General features: G+C 44.5%; 1 protein-coding gene across 4 annotated transcripts in view; it reads right to left on the bottom strand.

Annotated features, from left to right (window-relative positions):
- The window catches only part of Gng12 (G protein subunit gamma 12), a 120,357-nt gene that overhangs the window by 49,447 nt on the left and 49,949 nt on the right, over positions 1-20,961 (bottom strand). For all 4 annotated transcript variants that reach the window (XM_037203794.1, XM_028880765.2, XM_037203793.1 and 1 more), the window contains one exon: positions 19,769-19,821. The gene's annotated coding sequence lies outside the window, so the exon portion shown is untranslated. The remainder of the gene's footprint in view (positions 1-19,768; positions 19,822-20,961) is intronic.

Genomic DNA, 20,961 nt, shown 5'->3' with positions numbered 1-20,961 from the left:
CATTGCACCTGAACACAAAAGGGCAGTTCCTCCAAAGAGGGCCAACAAAGAAATACTGGAGTGCCATGGTTAAGTGTGTTGCTGTGGGATGGTCTGTATGTCAAATTGTTCTGATTGGTCAATAAATAAAACACTGTTTGGTCAGTGGCCAGGCAGGAAGTAGGTGGGACAAGGAGAGAGGAGAATTCTGGGAAGCAGAAGCAGAGAGACACTGCCAGCTGCCGCCATGACCAGCAGCATGTGAAGACGCCGGTAAGCCACTAGCCACGTGGCAAGGTATAGATTTATGGAAATGGATTAATTTAAGCTATAAGAACAGTTAGCAAGAAGCCTGCCATGGCCATACAGTTTGTAAGCAATATAAGTCTCTGTGTTTCCTTGGTTGGGTCTGAGCGGCTGTGGGACTGGCGGGTGACAAAGATTTGTCCTGACTGTGGGCCAGGCAGGAAAACTCTAGCTACAGTGTGTGGTTGACATGAAGCCCATTGTGGCCGCATCAGGACCGGAACTGACAAGGCGGAAGTGTACAGACACGCAGGAGTTGCCACAGTAGTTCATCATAGAGCCACAGGGGCTTCTTGAGCTGAAACGAGGCCTCACGGTGCCTGGCTGTTGCTTAAAGGTGACAGCTCTGGGTACCAGCCTCCAGTCTTCTGATTGGTGATCAGGGGTGAGTCTGAGTTCAAGGCAACATGGTAGAATGCAGTAGTTTTAAATTTTCTTTTTATATGTAAAACACCTGCTGGAATGAAGTATAGAAAGCTGATCCTTTTAAAGAGGCAGGGAATGGCTCCTTCTGAACCTTGTATGTACACATGTGTGATATGAGGCCCTGCCTCTTCAGCCACCCTTTCCCACAGCTGTGTGAGCATGGGATTGGTTCTGGTTCCAGCACAGCCACTGATTCCTCTATGATCCAGCTCAAGTGGCCATACCTCTTTTACTCTGCTCACAAGCGCCACCAAGTGGCCAGGCCTCACACTCTCTGACATCAAAGAGACTGCAAGGACAGTCTCTTGTCTGGACCAGAGTGTTTTAGGCAGCGGTACCTTGTGTGGGTTTTGATGTAACTCAGCCACAAATGGCTGGACAGGGCCGGGACAGCCCAGTTCAGACAGGACATGGGCACCTTCCTCCATACAACATTATGATTTTTCTAAGTATGTCATCTGAAGAGCACAGGCAATCTTGATGCAGACAGGAGGAAGGAAGCCATCCACAGGAGCCCCGACTCTCTGCTGGCCTTCCATCCTCTTCCTTTAGTCCCTGTGTCTACTAGCTCCCCAGAAGCTGTTCCCATTGCATACTGGGAAGGTAAAGAGTGGCTAGAAGGCAAGGGTCAATCGGGCTAATGAGGCAATGACAAACAGAACCCTGTCCACCTGGGCTGTCAACCCTAGGCTTCCTCTACCTCCCTCACAACAGCTCCACACTCTCCCCACCACTTCTGACAGACACGATTCTGGCTACAGCGGAAAGCATTCTCGAATTTAGAGGGAGAAGTTCTAGAAGAAAGGTACTGCTTTACTTGAAAGGGCGGAGTCAGGGTCCCCTGAGATGTCTCGGGAATGCTGAGATCAGAGGAAGATTTGATGGCTGTTTGCTGAAAGTCAGCATGCTACAGGGCCAAGTGGCCATGCAAACAAGCCTGGTGCTCAGACCTGAGGCCCTGATGAGGTTTTCTCCCAGCTCCATTTGAACTACCTACTATGGCAGCACAATCAAAAGAAGCAATGCACCTGGAGAATGATGTACAAGCCTGAGCTCTGCTCCCCTCCTCTGTCCCTGGCAGCACCACGACCCAGCCCAACTGACCTGGGCGATGACCCTTCATGAACCTTCCCTGGGCACTGGGCTGGTATCAGAAGCATGGAGCATGCTCCCAAGTGACTGGATGGAGCTTTGTGCATGTGGTCGTAGGCACAGATGGTGCAATACTGAGAGACAGATTGATTCCACGGCAATTTTCTGGCCCTGGCCTTTTGAGGCTACACAGACTATGCTGGACACAACATCCCAGAACAAACAAGCCCTGTCAGACATGAAATAAAATAAAATGAGCTAAGATTCTCTTGAGGAAGCCATCCCCGGCTTCTACTTGAAAGACACGTCAATTCTAACAAAAACTGAACAGTGGAGTCTAGCACGTGGAATGGCATTTGTGTCCCAGAATACTAATAGTGGCAGGCAGAAGTGCAGTTTGGGGTGAAATAGTAAACTGTACTGCGTAGTTCTCTGTGTTGAGGAATTATAGGTCCTTAACTATTCCTTTCATAGACATTTACCAAGTAGCTACTGAATGTAAAGTACAGTGCAGCAAGCATTTTTTTTTTAAGTACTTTGGAATCAAGTATGGATTTGTGTTCTGAACCATTTCTTCTTGAGGTGACCCCACCAAAGCCTCACTGCGTTTGGGTTTCCTCATCTGAAAATGATGACAGTGATAGCACACGCGTGACAGGGTTGTTATGAGAATGACAAAGTCCTTAGACTCACAGTTGACCTGCAGCAAGTATGGGACCTATTAAAACTCCTTCTATGCCTCAGCTGCCTCATCCACAAAATGAACATGATAACTACACCTCTGTCAAAGGGATACTTGGTGAGGAGTAAGTGGAAAAAAATCACGGGCAGCAATAAGCGTATCACCTTATGCTTATTACGTTTGCAATAAATACTAGTAGTTTCAAGAATCAAACACTCAGATAAAAACAACAGCTCATGCAAGAAACCCTTTCCTTGAATGATTGCACCAAAGACATTAGCTTTCCTCCACTCTGAGTTCCAGTTACCTACGAAATCCTGCTGGCTCCCATTTAGGCTCTGCAGTGACACCCCAAGTAGCTGTGATGTCTGCTCATATACTTCAGGCTGCCCTTTGCCCTCATGTTGACACAGCACCGCTCTGCTATCTAAGAGGCTGTTTGAAAAGCTGGCTTTGTGAAACAGAACAAGGAACGGAGCCTTTGGGCCCTTGGCAGGCCCACTTGGCAAGCAACAGAAGAGCTGTTTTACAGTACCGGACTTCAGGAGGAACCCGAATTAATGCTGACAGGCAACAGCTCTTTTATCAGCTGGCAGAGACCTGAACACAGGACTCGGCATTTGCGGCCAAGAGGCCTGTGAGGCTCCCGAGTTTGAGTATGTGGGCTCTCAATCACACTTAGCTGGAAAGTCCACATATGCAAATCCTGAAGCAACTTCCTGCCTCTTTCTTCAAGGCAAAGCCAGCCAACTCATCCAGAGGCAACCGGCCTCTAATTATAATTACACAGGCTCAGGCAGTGTCTTTTTTTTTTTTTTTTTTTTTTTTGACTATTAGTTGACCAATGATGACACCTAGTGGCTGGCCACGCATCCACAAGTTCAAGGTCATCTTTTGAGGTTAGCTTGGGCTCTGAGACCCTATGTTGATGCACATGTATGTAATGTTTTGTATACACACATTTGTATATACATGGCCTCCATTTAGTAGAATGGAGAACAGAGTAATAAAGAAACAGAGATCACAGGTCACTCTGACTGTTTTATATGACACACAGCCTTTTCTTCGTCTTGCTGCGGATCATACCTAGGGCCTTATGCATGCTAGCCAAGCATTCATTGTACAGAGATTTATCTCCAACTCTAACTTTTTAAAAAAAATTATTTATTTTTATTTTATGTGCATTGGTGTTTTACCTACATGTGTGTCTGTTCGAGGGTGCCAGATCCCCTGGAACTGGAGTTATAGACAGTTGTGAGCTGCTATGTGGGTGCCAGGAACTGAACCCAGGTCCTCTGGAAGAGCAGCTAGTGCTCTTAACCTCTTAGCCATCTCTCCAGCCCCTCTTAATTTTTATCTTAAAAAATAAAATTTTTCCTCTTAATTTTTCAAGAAATATGTTTTTAGAGAAAAATGTGCAAAGCATATTAAAGTGGATAAAAGATCACAAAAGTACACAGGAGGGGGCCAAGTATTATACACACTTGTAATCCCAGTATATAGGAAGCTAAGGCATGGGAACTGGGTTCAAGGCCAATATGGGACATACAGCAAGACCCTGTCTCAAATCATCTAATTCCTTCTAATCTTTCCTAATCTCTGCTATGGCACTTCAGCCAAGACATCTCTATATGGGATTCTTTATAATACATTATTTATGAACACCATGCTATGGGACTTTTCTGAGGTGCAAGTCTCCTTATACTGCCCAGGGTGGTCTGAAACGTCTCAGTTCAAGTGGTCCTTCCACCTCGCCTCTTTAGGAGCAGGGCTACAGGTATTTACCACTGAGACTAGCTTATGCCCTTTACTTAGTCAGATCCCTCCAACTTCAATATCTTAACTGTACTTATTTTAATCCCAACCTACTCTTAAGGGAAGAGAGGAAGACAGACACACAAGTGGGCAGATAAACATGTATTTCCTACTATAAGGACTTCTCTTGTATAGCCATATTTTAATTAATCAACTCAGGAAATTAACACAGATCTAACCTATAGCCCTATTCAGATTTTGGCAACTGTCCCAATAATGTCTATTGTAGAAAAAAAAAACCCAAAAATTATATGCTATGTTCCACTGCCATGTCTCCTGAGTTTTTCAACATGAGTGTTCTAGTTACTGTTCTACTGCAGTGAAGAGACACCATGACCAAGGCCACTTATAGAATAAAGCATTTAGCTGGGGACTTGCTTACAGTTTCAGAGAGTAACTCCATGAATATCATGGTGGGGAGCATGGCAGCAGGCAGACAGCACGGTGCTAGAGCAGTGGCTGAGAGCTCACATCTCACCTGCAAGTTGCAGGCAGAGAGGCAGGGAGAGAGAGAAAGAGGGAGGCAAGGAGGGAGAGAAATCAGGGAGGGAGGCAGGCCTGGTGTGGGTTTTTGAAACCTCAAAGTCCACCCCCTAGTGACATACCTCCTGACAACCATCACACCTGGCTCAAGGCTTTTATTTCATTTTATTAACAACTTTTAAAAATAGTTTTCAATTTGCAGTCTGGCAAGGAATTCTGTTTTAGGGTACCTTCCTAGTCCTGAATATTGACATGATATAAAATATATTTTAATTAGAAAGACAAAACAAAAAAAAAAGGCAGTATTGCAATGCTGTTTTACTTTCTTTTCTACTTTTTATTTTTGTTTTGTTTTTCAAGACAGGGCCTGACTATGTAGCTCTGTCTGTCCTGGAACTCTACTATAGACCAGGCTGGCCTTGAACTCACAGAGATCTGCCTGCCTCTACCTCCTAAATGCTGTAACTAATACTATGCCTGGTGCAAGGCTGTTTTAATGGCTTTTCAACTTAAAGTATGGCTACAAAAGTCCTATCCTCTCACGACCCTGAATACATCTGTCTGTTCTCTTGTTTACTTACTGAGTTCATATTTACCGAGTGTCTACTCTGAACACGTGTTCTAGGAATGGGACTCTATCCCATTCTCCAGTGACAGCACAAAGCAAATATTTCAGAATCGGGTAGGGAATATGAAACACATAGGCGGGGAGGACTTCTGAATATCTGGGAGGAGGTTTGGAGGAGCACTCCAAACCAGCAGGGAAGAGCCTTGTTCTTCAAGAAAGACAAATAAGCAGGTAAGGCTGTAGCTGGGAGCCCAGGAGGAAGAGGGCAAGGCCTCTGAGGCATGAGCAGTTTCATCTTACATCACAGCAGGCCTTTGTATCCACGAGTGCCACATCTGTGGATTTAGTCAACTGTATAGCGAAAGTATTTAGGGGGGAAAAAGCTGTGTTTGCATTGAACATGTACAGGTTTTTGGGGAGTCATTATTCCCTAAACAACATAGCACAACACCATTTATACAGGACTTCCATTGTATTGGACAGTAAAAGTAATCGACAGATGATTTAAAGTATACAGGAAGGGGCTAGGTGTGGTGACACATACCTATAACCCTAGTATTTAGGAAGTCAATGCATGAGCTAAGTTTGAGTTAAGGCCAATCTGAGATGTACAGCAAGGCTCTGCCTCAAAAATCAAAAAGTATACATGAGCATATGCGTACACGATACACAGGTACATGCCACTTTATACAAAGAACTGCAGTGACCACGGGGGATTCCGAATGGTGGCTTTCCAGTAACAGGGGTGGCAAGGAAGGTCAGCAGGAAAGAAGCCAGGTGTTAACAAGAGAGATCAGCCAGTACTGACTAGTTCATCAGGAATTCTAGCTTCCCAGGACCCACTGTTACCTCGAGACGTCTGCCTCTGAGGAAGAGGCAAGAAAAGAGAGGGGACCCCTAAGAATCTGTCTTCGGAGAAACACATCCCATCGCTTTGTTCCAGCTAAAGCCTGTTCACTATTTAGAGCAACTGGTTTCTAGACACCCGAGGCAAAAAAGTAAACAGATGATACGGTCATCTTTTTCTTATATAAAAATTACATGAGATGTAAGTTAAAGACAAAATATGTAAGGATTTTGTCAGTAATTATTAGATGCCTCTGCCAAATGTTTTAAAAATTAACAAGAACTTACGATGTGTGTGTGTTTTAAGGAAAACAGCCCTAAAGAAACAACTAATCTGACGTAGGAATACTACATAATCTCTCGATAATGCCATGCCCTCAAATACTGAAGTGCACCTCAGGGTTCTGGAGAAAAGAGGTTTAAAGAAGACAAACCCATCACATGTGTATAAACACTGCCTCTGCGTCCTTCCCTTGGGGGATGAAGATGACAACATGGCCATCAGAAGATGGAAGTACTTCTAATCTTAGAAGAATTACTGATAGTTAATTTGTTTGGCTCCTTATTATGCAAAAGATGGGAATGTGACTTCTGTTATGCTTTGTCTTCAATGTCCCATAGCCTTGCAGAAAGCCTTATTCTCCAGTCTGTAGTACTCTTGGAGGTTGTAAACCTTTAAGAGGTAAATTACAGTATATTAGACTACAGGTGTATGCCTTCAAAGCAATAGTAGCAATGAATCTCTCAATCAACCATACACATTCCCTCTCTTCTCTCTGTCCCTCCATCCTCCTTCACCCTTCTTGGAAAGATGAATAGTTATTCTACCAACTCTTTGCCTTCATGAAGATTCTGCTGAAGAAGTAGAATCAACGATCATAAGCTGAAACCTTTGAAATTGTGAGCGAAATAAATTCCTCCTCCTTAAAAAAAAAAAAAAAAAAAAAAAGAAGACGGAAGTACTTCTGGTGAACACAGGACCATGGGTGAGATTTTTACTATGGAGGCTCTCCATGTATAAAGCACCCAATAAAAGCTAAAGAATCAGGACAAATCTTACAAATAAAAGCAGTTGAGTGACTGATCAACGGCCGAGAGGATCCAAAATCATAGTGTAACGAAGGATGGGATATATGAGAAGGCTGCTGTACTTCAACCATTACACTTCTGAATCCGTTTCGTAAACCCCGTCTCTCTCCGCCTCATCTAGTCCAGGCTCGCCTTGAGTTCACAAAATAACTGAGGATGGCCCTGAACCCCTGATGATCCTACCTCACCTCTAAGTGATGAGATAGGAAGTATCTGCACCCCTGGCCTGTTCTCCATTCTTCTTTGAATATACAAAAGTAGAGAGCTGTCGTGAGATTACTCCTTCACTGTGACTGGAATCTGGTCCTGCATTTGCTAGTTAGCAATACTAACGATAGAAACTAAATGGACACTGTTACTTGCTTTGTTTTCTTTCCTTTTCTTTCTTTTTTTTTCTTTCTTTCTTTTTTTTTTTTTTTTTTTTTTTTTCTTTCTTTTTTTTTTTTTTTTTTTTCCTTCCTTTTTTCTTCCTTTTCCTTCTTCTTTTTTCTTTCTTTCTTTCTTTCTTTCTTTTTTTGGTTTTTCGAGACAGGGTTTCTCTGTGTAGCTTTGCGCCTTTCCTGGAACTCACTTGGTAGACCAGGCTGGTCTCGAACTCACAGAGATCCGCTTGCCTCTGCCTCCCGAGTGCTGGGATTAAAGGCGTGCGCCACCACTGCCCGGCCTTGCTTTGTTTTCAAGACTGCAGATATTCAGTTCATAGCTGAAAATTCCTGCTTTCTGATCCTTCTCTGTCTTTGACAAACTATCTTTGAAAAATACTTATTTTCATTTTTAATTGCTTGTGAGTGCAGACACCTGCTAGGGCCAAAGGTTAGATCCCTTGGAAATAGAATTACAAGCAGGTGTTTGAGCCACCTGATATGGATGGTAGGAACTGAACTCAGGGCCCCTGCAAGAGCAGTAGGTGCTCTTTTTGTTGTTGTAGTTAACAAAGTATTTTTACTGGTTATTTGGGAATTTCACATAATATACTCCAATCATGCTCACTTCCCAGTCCTCCCAGGTCTGCCCCCATCTCCTGCTCTTGTGACCTCCCTACCCCACCTGCCCCCCCCCAAAAAAAAAGGAAGGAAGAAAGGAAACCAAACCAAATCAAACCACATGTCCATGTTGTGTTGCCCATATACTCACTAGAGCATGGCCAGTCTCCCAGTGGTCCAGTACATCAATGAGCCGTCTCTACAGCCCCTTTGGCAAAGTCTTAAGGAGGGAGAGGATGCACAACACTAGTGATAATTTGGTATAAACACAGGTTTTGCTAAATGTTCACTGTGTATTTAGTAAGTATGGAACTTCAACTTAGAGCATCTTAATCATTTTACTCTACCACTATAAATGGTGTACAATTCTAAGTTTCTAATAATACTCTCAAGGAATGTAGAAGGCGAACTATGCTTGGGGTGGCTTGTGTAAATCACTCAAGTCCTCCTGCAGGGGGCAAAGAAGGCCAGTGTTGCACTGGAAAAGGCGCTGCACCCCAGTTCTCCAAAGTGCTTCAAAGTCACAGCACAGGTCTCCTCCTCCCCGATTTCTGCTCAACACATACCACTCGGACTGATTAGCACAGCGCTTCTGCGATGTTCTTCAGAAAGAGACAGGAGACACTTAAGGGCTGAGAGTGAGCAGCTGCACTTCAACAGTTCCTCTGTACAGTCCTGCAGGCTAGACCATTCTCCTGAGGCTTGAGTCGGAGCCATGGCTTTGCCAGCGGATACAGCTTTCTTTTTTTAAAGAGAACTTTCCAGTGTTTGCTTCAGACAGTGGATGCTTCTTCCAAGGCTCCTTCCCAACGCCTCCTCTGGGGAGCTTCTAACCAACCCCAGCTGCAGGGGTTGAGCGTGAAGGCCTCCCTTCCTGCAGGAGTGGTGGGACTTCATCATACCATGGAAGGGGCTGGGAGGCCAGGAATGACTCGGAAGCAGTTCCACGCTGTGCTGTTTTCCTTTTATAAAAGGGTCAGGTGTCCCCACTGAAAATTCAGATCTAGCTGCACACACAGGGCCAAAGCCTGTTGGGGGAGGGAGCAGGGTTGAGTCTTGGCATGCTGGTGACCACACAACACATCGGAGGACAGGCCTGGAGGCGGGACAGTCAGCCCTGCTACACTTACACTCAGATCTGGTTTCTGTAGGTTCTGAGTTTTACACTTCCTTGAGAGTCTTCTTTAAATAAAGAATACAAAATTAAAGCCAGGCATGTTGATATATACCTGTAATCAGAGGGCCTGGAAGGCAGGGGCAGAGGATCATTACAAGTTTGAGGATAGTCAGGTCTACAGAGTAGAACCTGTGTCAAAAATAAACATTCAAATAATGCAAAATTGCCAGGTCCCAGGAGCTACAGGGATGGGAGTGGTTGCTGCTAGGGCAAGACCTGAGACCACAGTTAGTTCATGGTGGGCCCTGCTGGTTGAGAAATATGCAGACCAGGGATTCCCATAAGCCTTGTGCTTCTGTAAGGCCATTCAGAGTAGAATGAGGACCTTGGAAAGAAAGTCCCACAGCCTCAAGTGTAAGGTGAATACTCATTAAACATTTGCTATCCAGCCATTGAAAGTGGTCTGCTGATTGCCACTGACCCATCCACCACCTCCCTGCTGCCAACTGCGTAGCCATATTTCACTTTCCATACAAAGGAGGATTGTTGCTCAAAAGGCGTTGTCATGACCAGCACAGGCATGGGTTCTTGCTCATCTGGTTATTCATTCACCAAAAGTGCACGGGCATGTATTTATTACAAAACACAAACTACAAAATCAGCTCAGCTCAAAATAATGCTGCCCTCGCTCTACACACTCCCTGTGCCTGACACAGCATGGCACTCGGTCGGTCAGTCGGGAAGACACAGGATAACAAGGCTGGAGCTCCATCTCCTTCTGACTGCCCCGGAGACTGGCCGCTGAAGTGAGTGCCTGCCACGTGAACAGGCACCTTCTGGCTTAGCCCATCACTGCTCTGGTCCACCTCTCACACCTGCCTGACCAACCATCAGTCCCTGTGTGTATGTATCATCCCACGGTCGCAGGCCCTGCTTCCTCCCCGTTTCCTCCCAAGGGAAGTCTCAGCTTCCTTTAGTTGGCACCTGCTCTTTTATTGAAAGAAAGAAAAGTAAACATCTGAACTTAGAGCAGTTAGTTAAATATAGCTGTAAATATGTGTTTTCCTAATCCTTGTAAATTATAGAAATAATTTTCCTAATCTGGTAGCAGAATCACTTTCTCAAATTTTAACAGGGAAATGAGTTCTAAAAAAGAGAGAGCTGTTTAACTGGGTCAAAGCAACTGCTTTCTATATGTCCTAGTTTGGTGACTACAAGCTTCTCAACTACCAAATCTTTCTCAAACAAAACAGTAACTTCTTACATATGAAAGTTATCTTCATGATGCTGTTTGTCATTTATCACAGGGAACAAAGCATTCTTCAAATACTAGTCTATACAATGGAGCTGATACAGTGATAGGAAAACAATGGCCATCACAACTGGAGTGCTCCTGTGTGCCATGCCTGTACCAAGCACTGAACAGTTTTACTTAACCCTTTCCATGACACCGGACACTATATCCCCGTGTGCCCTGAGCTAGGAAAGTAAGCCTTACCATCTCAGCACTTAGTGCTCACACTATGATGAACTTCACATAACGGATGTTTTTTAAAATAACATTTATTTATTCGAGTGACTGTGCACAGCACATCATGGTGGCTGTGTGGAGGTCAAAGGACAATGTCCAGGAACCAGTTCTCACCTTCCATGTGGGTTCTGGTGATAGAAGTTAGGTTACCAGTTTTGGCTGTGAGTGCCTTAATCCACTGATCCATCAATCCAGCCCAAGACAGGTTTGTTTGTTCTTTTCTAAACCACATACATATTTTAGGTTACTCTCAAATTCCTGTTTGATTTAAAGAAACAATCGGGTGAAATAGGCTACTTTAAAAAAACGACTTCAAAAGTTTTCAAAAGTGTCTTACTAGCCACATGCCAATAATCTAGAGACTGTTTGCTGACCACTGACCACTGACTACAGAAATGGAGACGGCACTCAGCTCATCACGTGCAGCGCTTCCTTTAGTGGGGAGATCGGATTTCATGTACTTATTATCCCATTAACAGATGAAGCAGCTGAGACTTGGCCAGGACAGGTCACTGCTCAAGTGTCTCAGTAACTGAAGAAAACACAAACCCACAGCCTCTTTAGTCCAGCATCCACTTCTCTGCTTCAAAAGGTGCCTTGTGTGGTGGTTTGAATGACTCATATATCTGAATATTTGGTCTCCATTTGGTGGCAGTTTGGGAAGTGCTGCCTCCTTGGAGGAGGTGTGTCACTGGGGGCGGGCTTTGAGGTTTTGAAAGGCAGCATTAAGTTAGCACTCACTATTTCCCACTGGGGGTTGGAGATGTGAGCTGCTGCCCTCTCCTGCTACCTTTGCTCTGCCATCCATGGACTATTATCACTTTAGAACTGGAAACCCGAAATCAACTCTTCTTTCAATAAGTTGCATTGGTCATGGTGTTTTAACATGGCATTAGAAAAGTAACAACAACAACAACATGCACAAACAGCCAGTTTTAGCTAAGAGTGTAGGAATTATTTCATGTCTGTACCCAAGTCTTCAAATGGTCATATGGAAACCACCACAGGTTTTCAGGCTAAGAGAAGAAGGCAAGCAGTTCAGGAGGACTTCAGTTCGTCCTTCCGGGTCCTGACTCCCAGAATCAACTGGACATGCGGCTCATGTGGGTCTTTGGGAGGGAGTGGAGAACTATATCCTGTGTCCCCTTTGTCAACAGTCAGTAAATACAACACGATTCACACTTAGAATGTTGTCATGCTCAGCCCTATGGACGGAATCTGTTTCCAATGCATTTAATATATTGTTAGACCATTGTGCCCAAAGTGACTGCAAATTTAACTGACCCCAAAACAACATGTGTCGCTTACTGGACTGGACTGCTCCTTCACTGCAGGAGCAGGTACAACACTGAGATCCCAATACAGAGGAAACTAAGGCAGTAGAGTCAAGATTCAAGGTTCTGTTCCCAGGGCTTCAGCTAGAGAAGGGAGAGGCAGCTGCTGACTTGTAAGAACGCTATTTGGGGTGACGAAGGAGACCAGTGGGAAGAGGAAAGAGAGTAAGGAAAAGTGATGGGGGGGGGGGGGGGGAGAAATAGGAACACAGCATAACAAACATATGAAAGATACAATGAATCTATTTTGTAAGCTGATGAAAAAGGTAAAGAGAACTATTTCGGGGGGGGGCTCTTTTTTTTTTTTTTCAGTGAAGAGGTGGAACATTCCACAAGGCTCGATTTTGTGGAACTGATAAGCTCTGCACAGAGCCCTCATCAAAACACCCTCATGATGAGCAGCAAATCAGCTCTCTGATCAAGAGAAACTATGCCAGGGTGCTGAGCATGAGAAATGGTGACTGAGCCATTTCCTCGGAAGCACCAGCTTTCTGCAGGGTTATGTCAAGGGTACTTTGGTATGAGGGCAGTGAAACCTACCCAGGGATAGCAGTCAAAAGCGTCCATGTGGTCACTGAGAACAGGGTGTCTGAGACTCACTTAGAACCTTCCTGCACAAATAAGGTACCTCATGGCGCACACACACACACACACACACACACACACACACACACACACACACTCCCTCCTGACTCTTTTACCTGGAAAGGTAGAATGGGGTGAAAAAAACCCTTTTTAGGTTTCTGGAGAGGGTTTTCCTGTCCTGGATCAGGAGCTGGGTTAATATAATAAGACACTATAGTGGAAGTTTCCACTGAGCCATCAAGCTATGACACATAAGAAATTCCAAAGGAAGGGGTAGATAGACCATAACATGGAAATTTCTAAGAAGTCAACCTAGCCAGTTCTAGGGGCCATAACAAGAGTATAAACAGGACAGGGCAGTGGAAATAGACAACATTATTAGAGGAAGATTCCTTGAAAATGTTCTGATTTCTACCACCACAAAGTGGTGGGGACAAGGTTGGCCTTTCAAGTTCAGAGAGGCAGGTTTTAAATCAGTTTCTGCCAGAATCCCAGGACGACAGTGCAGCAGCTTCTATGCAAGGGTACCAAACGTGAGAGGGGTTGTTCAAAATGTCAGAGAAAATGGCTCTGTCCCTTCCTTCATACAAGTAAGGGAGCACAAACAACTTGAGCACTCGAAGGCAGCCTGGGTGTCCCTTACAAAAGATGAATGAGGGGGACTGGAAACCAGAAGCTGTGAAGGGCGATGCTGTAGAATCGTGGAAGGTACAGAGAGGTTCACTGGGGGAACCTGGACAAAGACACACAGGACATCAATAAAGAGATCACCTTTCTCCATCAGCCTGCTGTAGTATAACTTTTTCCCCCTCCAGGCATAACATGAGCAGCCCATGTATGCCATCTCGGAGTAGACAATTTTGGTAAGGTACCAAGAACCCCCTAATCAGCAAAACAAAACACTGGCAGCTAGGTCTGTGGCACTGGTATACAGCTACTGATGGTGCTCCAGCAGAAAGGGCAGATCACAAGGTCCTCTTTCCTGTTCCCTACATTCCCAGCTACAAAGGATCTTGAGAGATGCTGGAGTCATAGAGGAAGCGGGAGGTTGTCTGAAAGAGGGCCTCCACGCGGTGGTTATTCACCATGAGGTGGGAATTTCCGGTGATGCAGCTGCTTGGGCTCACCTGCTGCCAAGATTCTGTTCTGCTCTGCTCCAAGCCACCCACACTGTGTAAAAGCATTCTCAGACAGACCCTGCCCCGGAGACTGTGGTGTGTGTGTGTGTGTGTGTATGTGTGTGTGTGTGTGTGGTGTGTGTGTGTGTGTGTGTGTGTTTTAAAGACTGTGTTTTATTAAGCAGCTTTCACCCTGTTTTGAGGGTGGAAGATGGCTCTGTACCTGAGTGGACACAAGAGCAGCACCGTGCGGCCAGCAGCACCCACAGATAAACAACGTATTCCTGGGAGTAGAGGGGGTGCCACCCCATAAATTCATCAGAGTAAATGGAGACTATAGGCATCCATGGGAATACTGAAATCCCATCAGGAAAAAACAGGCTCAAATACTTATCAGGCACACCAGACCAAAGAAAGAACTCCCCAACCTGGACACCATGGATGGATACCTAGCAGTGTTCATAACAATAGGCCCCAGTGACCTGTCGTCTGACACCTGATGTGTGCATCGAGCGACCAACAGGCAGAGGACTCCAGACTGTCCATTCAGCATCACTTGGTCCCCGCTTTGGTCACAACTTTCTCCCACTGCCACCTGCTTGTCCTCCTCCTCCTGCGAGGCTGTCTGGTCTTGGTCCTTTGAGACCTTAACTCAACCTGACACTCGAACTGCTAAATCAGCTTCTCTGCATCCTGGTTTCGCTATCTTATCAACAGAGACTTGTCTATCCCTGTCAGTTTCCCAGCTTTGGCTTCTGAAGCCCCTTAAATTCCCTGCCTCTTTAATCCTCTGTCGCCACTCTATAACCTACACATATGCGTGTGCAGAGAGATATTTAGTATGTGATATGTAGTGTGTGATCTGAGAATTAGTATTAGTACGCTATAACCTACACATATGCGTGTGCAGAGAGATATTTAGTATGTGATATGTAGTGTGTGATCTGAGAATTAGTATTAGTAGTAATCAACACTGGAACCACCACACTCTGTGAATTTATTCAAGAAATTTGGACATTGGAAAGACACAACTGTGTGGTCTGTTTCTGACACGGGACATTCAGGATAATCATGAAAGCAGCACCTCCCCCAGTAAGCTGCAAAAAAGCCCAATAAACTCACTGGTTTGCCAAGTTGGATTCTGGTACAATTATATTTTGTTTTTTGTTTTTGTTTTTGTTTTGGTTGTTATTACCTTATTTGGGGTGAACAGACATTTGTTCATATCTTCCCAGGAAGAGTTAATACAACACAGCCCTTAGGTTCAGGTCAGCTGTGAGACTGTGTTCTCTCTCCTGTGGCACCCAGAGAGATCCTAATCTAAGCAGCTGGAAAGAGCAGGTGGCCTTCCCTACAGAGGACTGCAATTTTCTAAATGAATGAGAGTGTATATGTGTGTGTGCATGTGTGTTAGGGGTGAGGTATGAACCTCACTTAGTCTCTTTAATAATTCCATAAGACAGGTATCTATCCAATCTGACAGGAAACAGACTCAGAGGCAATCTGCTTGTCCAGGATCACACAGGAAAGCAAGCAGAGTAATCAGATCATGTATGGAACTAAGTCTGAGAGCTAAGCCTAAATTGTTTTATTCTCTCAGCTGAGCAGTTTCTATGGAAGGCACATGTTTGGAGCTGAGTGGGAAAGCAACGAGCCACATGATTTTAGTCGTGTCTTCCAAGTTGGGATTCTGATCCTATCACCAGTGGATGGGAAGGTGGAGACAGGGTTTGGAGCAGACAAAGTAGAGAAGAAAGAGTCCGTGTTCTATGCTTCCTGAGTGGCAGCTGGAAGTTGCTGGTCCCAGCAGGATGTTCTGTGACAGACGTAAGATTCTCAGAGTTAGTCATGTGCATAAATACGCAGTTCAGATACTGCACATAAAGTATGTAGCAGAACCTGGCATTAGGTCAATGGCAGCTATGACTGTGAAAACTTTATAAAGCTGGAAAATCTCAATATATAATTGAAGACAAAATGCTCAGCCACTGACATCATTGTCTGTTCAACAAGCAGCCATGTTTACAATGGACACTAAACTTTGATAGGTGAGACAAGAACAGAGAATAATGCCAAAGACTAATCTAGCCAAATCTAAAGCAGCCACAGTTAATTCAAACAATGGTTTATCAGCTGGGTCCAATGAGAGAGGAATGGAACCCAGGAGCCCTCATGCACAAATCATTACAGAAGGTCTGCAGATTGACCGAAGCTCAACCATGGCCTCCAGGTACCAACTACCCGACAGCTCCTCGGGATGCAACATGAAATCCTCAATTCAGGAGCTTCCCACCAAGCCCACGGTAAGGCCACTCCCTCTTGTCCTTGCCATGTGCTCACTGCTGGTAGCCTGAACCATGACACCCACCCATCTTGAAACCAGGAGCAGCATCACGAAGGCTGTATCTAATTTCCAACCTTTCAAGTTTAATTGATTCCAAACTAGTAAATTTCTAAATCAGACCACTTTAGTTCTTAGAGATTTTTGCCTGCTAGGCATCTTCTTTCCCCACCCATACTGTTGGGAAAACTCTTTTCTTTTTTTTTTAAGTGTTTTTTCCTTCATAGGGAACCCACCACATTTGGTATTGGTGGACTTGCCTTCGGTCATGGGACATATGAATAGTGTGGTCAAAGACATGCCACTTGCTGTCTATTGCCCATTTTTAATCATGCTGATTCTAACAGGCCATCCATCCAGGCCAGTCAAAATACCTCCTTGATACTACTATTAGAACTATGGCAGAAGAATTACTCGTGTTAAGATCTGCTGCAAAGAATGGTGGCTGGTGCTGATGGTTCCATCTGTCACCATGGTGCAGAGATGGAGTGTGGGGCAGGGATGAGAATGAAGCTGATGGGAGTGAAGGTGGCAGGAAACTGGAGCGAGAGGGAGTATGTGGCTGGATGAAGGCCCTGGGGTCCCTCAACACAACTGTGCCTAAAGCTCATGCAAGGAGAAACATGCCAGTCACGTAAGTCAATAACTTAGTTTAAGTTGGAGTGCTGACTATGAGCAGAATAATTGTAACCAATAAACCTTATTTAAGGGAAAATAAAGGCCCAAAGGAGATTTCCTTCTATGAGTAGACCAGTCCCAGTGGAATTATGACCTAATTACGGTCAGTTCTCTGAATGAAATTCTTATAGGAAGTCTAGCTGTCAATGGGATAACTTTATCACCACACCTTTGCCAAGGACAGGTCCACCTAATGAGGTATTTTGAAGAATATAAAAGAAAATACACAAAAAGCTCACCAATGGCAAAGAAAAATATCCTATAAGGACGGTACGTATGAGAGCAGGGTGTGGGGGTGGCGGCACCTGTCATTCTGCACGCGGGGGTCTGAAGCAGGAGGATTTTTGAGTTTCAGTTCAGCCAGGGCTTAATAGTGAGAGCCTGTCCCAGGAAAAAGATGGGCCTGCAAATGGATGGGAATGTTCCAGGAAATCTGTGTGTAAGCACACCGCACACTGCCTGGCACACAGTCACCACCCAGTGAACAGCAGACTCTAATTAGGACCACTGACGCTGTAAATCATTCACTTCCATCATTTCCACTCAATTTCCCACTGTCTGTTCCTCTACCACGACTATAGAGGTAACTTTCCTCCTCAAACTATTAAGTAGTTAGAGATCCAAAAGCAACTGATGTCCTTCAGTTCTACTTTATGGTCTACATAACATTTTTACACACAATCTTTTTTTTTTTTCTTTCCCCATTTCCAGTAAGCTTTGAGTTAAGTATCATCCCCACTTTCCAGACAGGGAAACTGTAGCTCGGAAAGGTGGCTTTCGAAGGAAACTGCTAGAGCTGAGCTTAAGCCCAAGCTTTACCTAAGTTTCTTGTTCTTGCATTAACCAGTGGTTGCCAGCTGTGAGGCCCCTTGCTTCCCTGTGGTCTTCCCCGAGCCTGATGAATGAAAGCAACAGGAGCCTAGTGTGCCTCTGGTGGGCTGGGACGCCACCGGGTGGTGTGAGTGAGTGCCGGGCTGGCTGGTTTCTGGTTAACTAAGGATCTGTTGTACTTTCTGCTTGTGCTGCTGGACCACAAGGAAGACACACGGAAGTTTCTACTTTCCAAGAGCTAACAAAACACCAAGAAGGGTAGAGTAGGCAAGGTGAAAAAAGAGGGTGCCACTTGGCTCGGAAGGAGGCTGGAGCAGGTGAGATCATGGTGACAAAAACAAGAAAGGATTCAACTGACCCTTAAAACAACAAAACAAAATACCAGGGCTCTTCAGGTGGAAGAGGGGGAAACACAATGAAATACGATGCCATAAGTGATGGTGGAACAGATTAGCCTGACAAAAACGGAAGGCATGGGGGCTGGGGAAATGGCTCAGTAGATAAAATGTTTGCTGGGCAAACCTGATGACCTACATTCAACCTTCAGCACCCACGTAAAACGCCACTGCGGTGGCATATGCTTGTAATCCCAATGCCAGAGATGCAGCGATAGTCAGAGCCCTGGGCTAGCTGACCAGCTAGACTAGACTAATCGGCCGTCTACAGTTCCCAGTGAGGAGGAAAAAAAAACAGCAAAACACAGGGTCAGTGGCTCCTGAGGAATGACACTCATGGCTGACCTCTGGCCTGGACACCAATACCACACACAATGACTAAAGAGAATAGTAAGGAGTGAGTAAGAGATGGGGCTTAGGTAGAAGGAGTACAGAAGCCAGAGAGAGATGCCTGGGCTGGTGTGATGGGGAGTGGAAGAGACAGGGGTGATCTGTGAGCACAGCAGGGACATCCTGAAGGACAGCTAATGTGGTGTCTGTCCATGTCCAGGCTTTAAACACGTCAGCCAACAGCCACCTGACTGCCAGAAACAAAGCCTCATTCACCTGGACTTCACTCATGAACAGTCTCAGTTTGAACCTAAAGAATCATATAACAACCCCCCACCCCCGCAACACATACATACAGAATTTGAAGATACACAAACAACTGCTATTTGAGGAGTAAATTTGGGGTGGCTTATTATAGAGCAAAAGCTCACACCACAAAAACAGACTGCAGCTGCAAGCTGCAAGACCAGGAAGTGATACCATATCAATCCTCAGATGCCTGTCCCTTAAAAAAAAATGATTTCGACCAGTGGAGTACTGTCAGTCCGATAGTCAGTCACACTAAGGTTAGAGGAGAATGAATACTAAGCAGTGAGAATGGCCCGGGGCAGGAGAGGTGACTCCATGGTTAAGAGCACTGGCTGCTCTTGCAGAGGATCTGAGGACCCAGCTCAATCACCAACACTCAGACGGTGGCCCACAACCATCTGCCGCTACAGTTCCGGAAGACACAATGCCCTCTTCTGGCCTCTGCAGGCAGCTGCACTCATGTGCACATACCTCCACACAGACACACATGCCTACACATAATGACAAATTGTACAACGGTATTAAAGAGGATACCGCCCAGTGTGGTGTAGTTGTGCACCCATTTTCACTACAACATACTTCAAGGCAAATTCCTTAGGCAAGGACCATTTTGTTGTTTGGGAGACTATACGCAACAAGAAGAACATCAACATGGGCCTGGGAATGGTTTCAGTATACAGAAAATTTTATTTTAATAGCATCTGGCATGCAGTCATAGATCTGTTCCTTGCCTCAATTCTTAGCAAAAAAACAAAACAAAAAAAAACCTTTTTTTTTAAGGCATGGAAAATTCATAAATCATTCAGGGAAAAATGTGCAAATAAATATTCAGTCATGTTTAGGGATGCATTTGACTTAAAGTGTGTCTAGCATTTCAAAAGTAACTTTACACAGTCACTTTGTTTTAATAATGAATGAATGAGACCTTACCAGCAAGGCTTTTCGTGGGCCAATGTCTCCAGGTTTTGAATGGTGGGGTGAATCTGAAAGAGAATTAAACAGACATTCCAGAAGTGAGTCACATGTGGAAACGATATGCTTTCATCCCAAGTGACTGTGTAATGCTGAATATTTATTCTTTTGGTTAAAGATTAACAAATCTTGTTCCTGGCTCCTACTAGAGTAGGGAGTGATTTTTTTGCCTACATACTTCAACTTCCTGAATAGAAGGCATTCTCTCATCTGCCTCAGAGAGTGGCTGGAAGGCTGGGGCCAGCATAACTATAAATGGTAGTGTTTTCAACCAAACTCTAAGTGAGCAAGAGCCTCCTCGGTTGTCGGTCCTGCTTTGGTCCCACAACCCCCTGATGCCAGGATTAAGCCTAACTTGAAGGACACTAGGAAGGATGTGCCAGGCTTTCCAATGCAGTCACCTGAGCATGTAAATAATAACATTTTGCTTTACTGGTAATGAATGGCAAGCCCCGAGAGAAATATAATAGAAGCTACACCAAAAGTAAAAAGAAATGGATGAAAGTCTTCACAAGAGATTTGAATGATTAACAACACTATTGCAACATGAAAATTAAATTTTAATATAAAGATACTTTACATTTCTTCATTTAAATAAACTTTATTATATATATTTGAGGTTATAGGTGAAATAATTATATAAATTATGAAATAATTATATAAATAGAAAAATTATATAAATAGAAAAAATGTTCCCCACAGCAGCATGACTAACCCCTTATCTCATAGTTATTTTGTAACAAAAACAGCTCAAATCCTTCCTACAAATTATCACCTGAATCTGTGTCTGCAGCTTCTACTTCCTCACCTTACATCTGCTTCTTTGTGTCCTCTGACCTGCAGCTGTTCAATTCTTCCCAGGCTGTAGTTTCAAAATTAAATCATGAAGATCCAGTACCTCTCAACTCAGAATAGCCACCAGCCAGTGGCTGTACATAGGACGGAACAGACTGAAAAGGGTATTCTTGGCTTTCAGTGAAATCCAAGCTACAAAGCAAATCAACTGAAATGGAGTATGTGTGTGTGTATACATACATGCACATGAGTATGAGGCACACCCAGGCATACATGTGCTGAGATTAGAGGTTAGTGTGAGATATCTTCCTCTACTGCTCTTCATCCTATTTTATTTATTAATTATTTTCTGCATA

Source organism: Peromyscus leucopus, chromosome 3 (assembly GCF_004664715.2).
Source record: "Peromyscus leucopus breed LL Stock chromosome 3, UCI_PerLeu_2.1, whole genome shotgun sequence".
Lineage (NCBI taxonomy): Eukaryota > Metazoa > Chordata > Mammalia > Rodentia > Cricetidae > Peromyscus > Peromyscus leucopus.
This window is presented reverse-complemented; position numbering and strand designations above follow the sequence as displayed.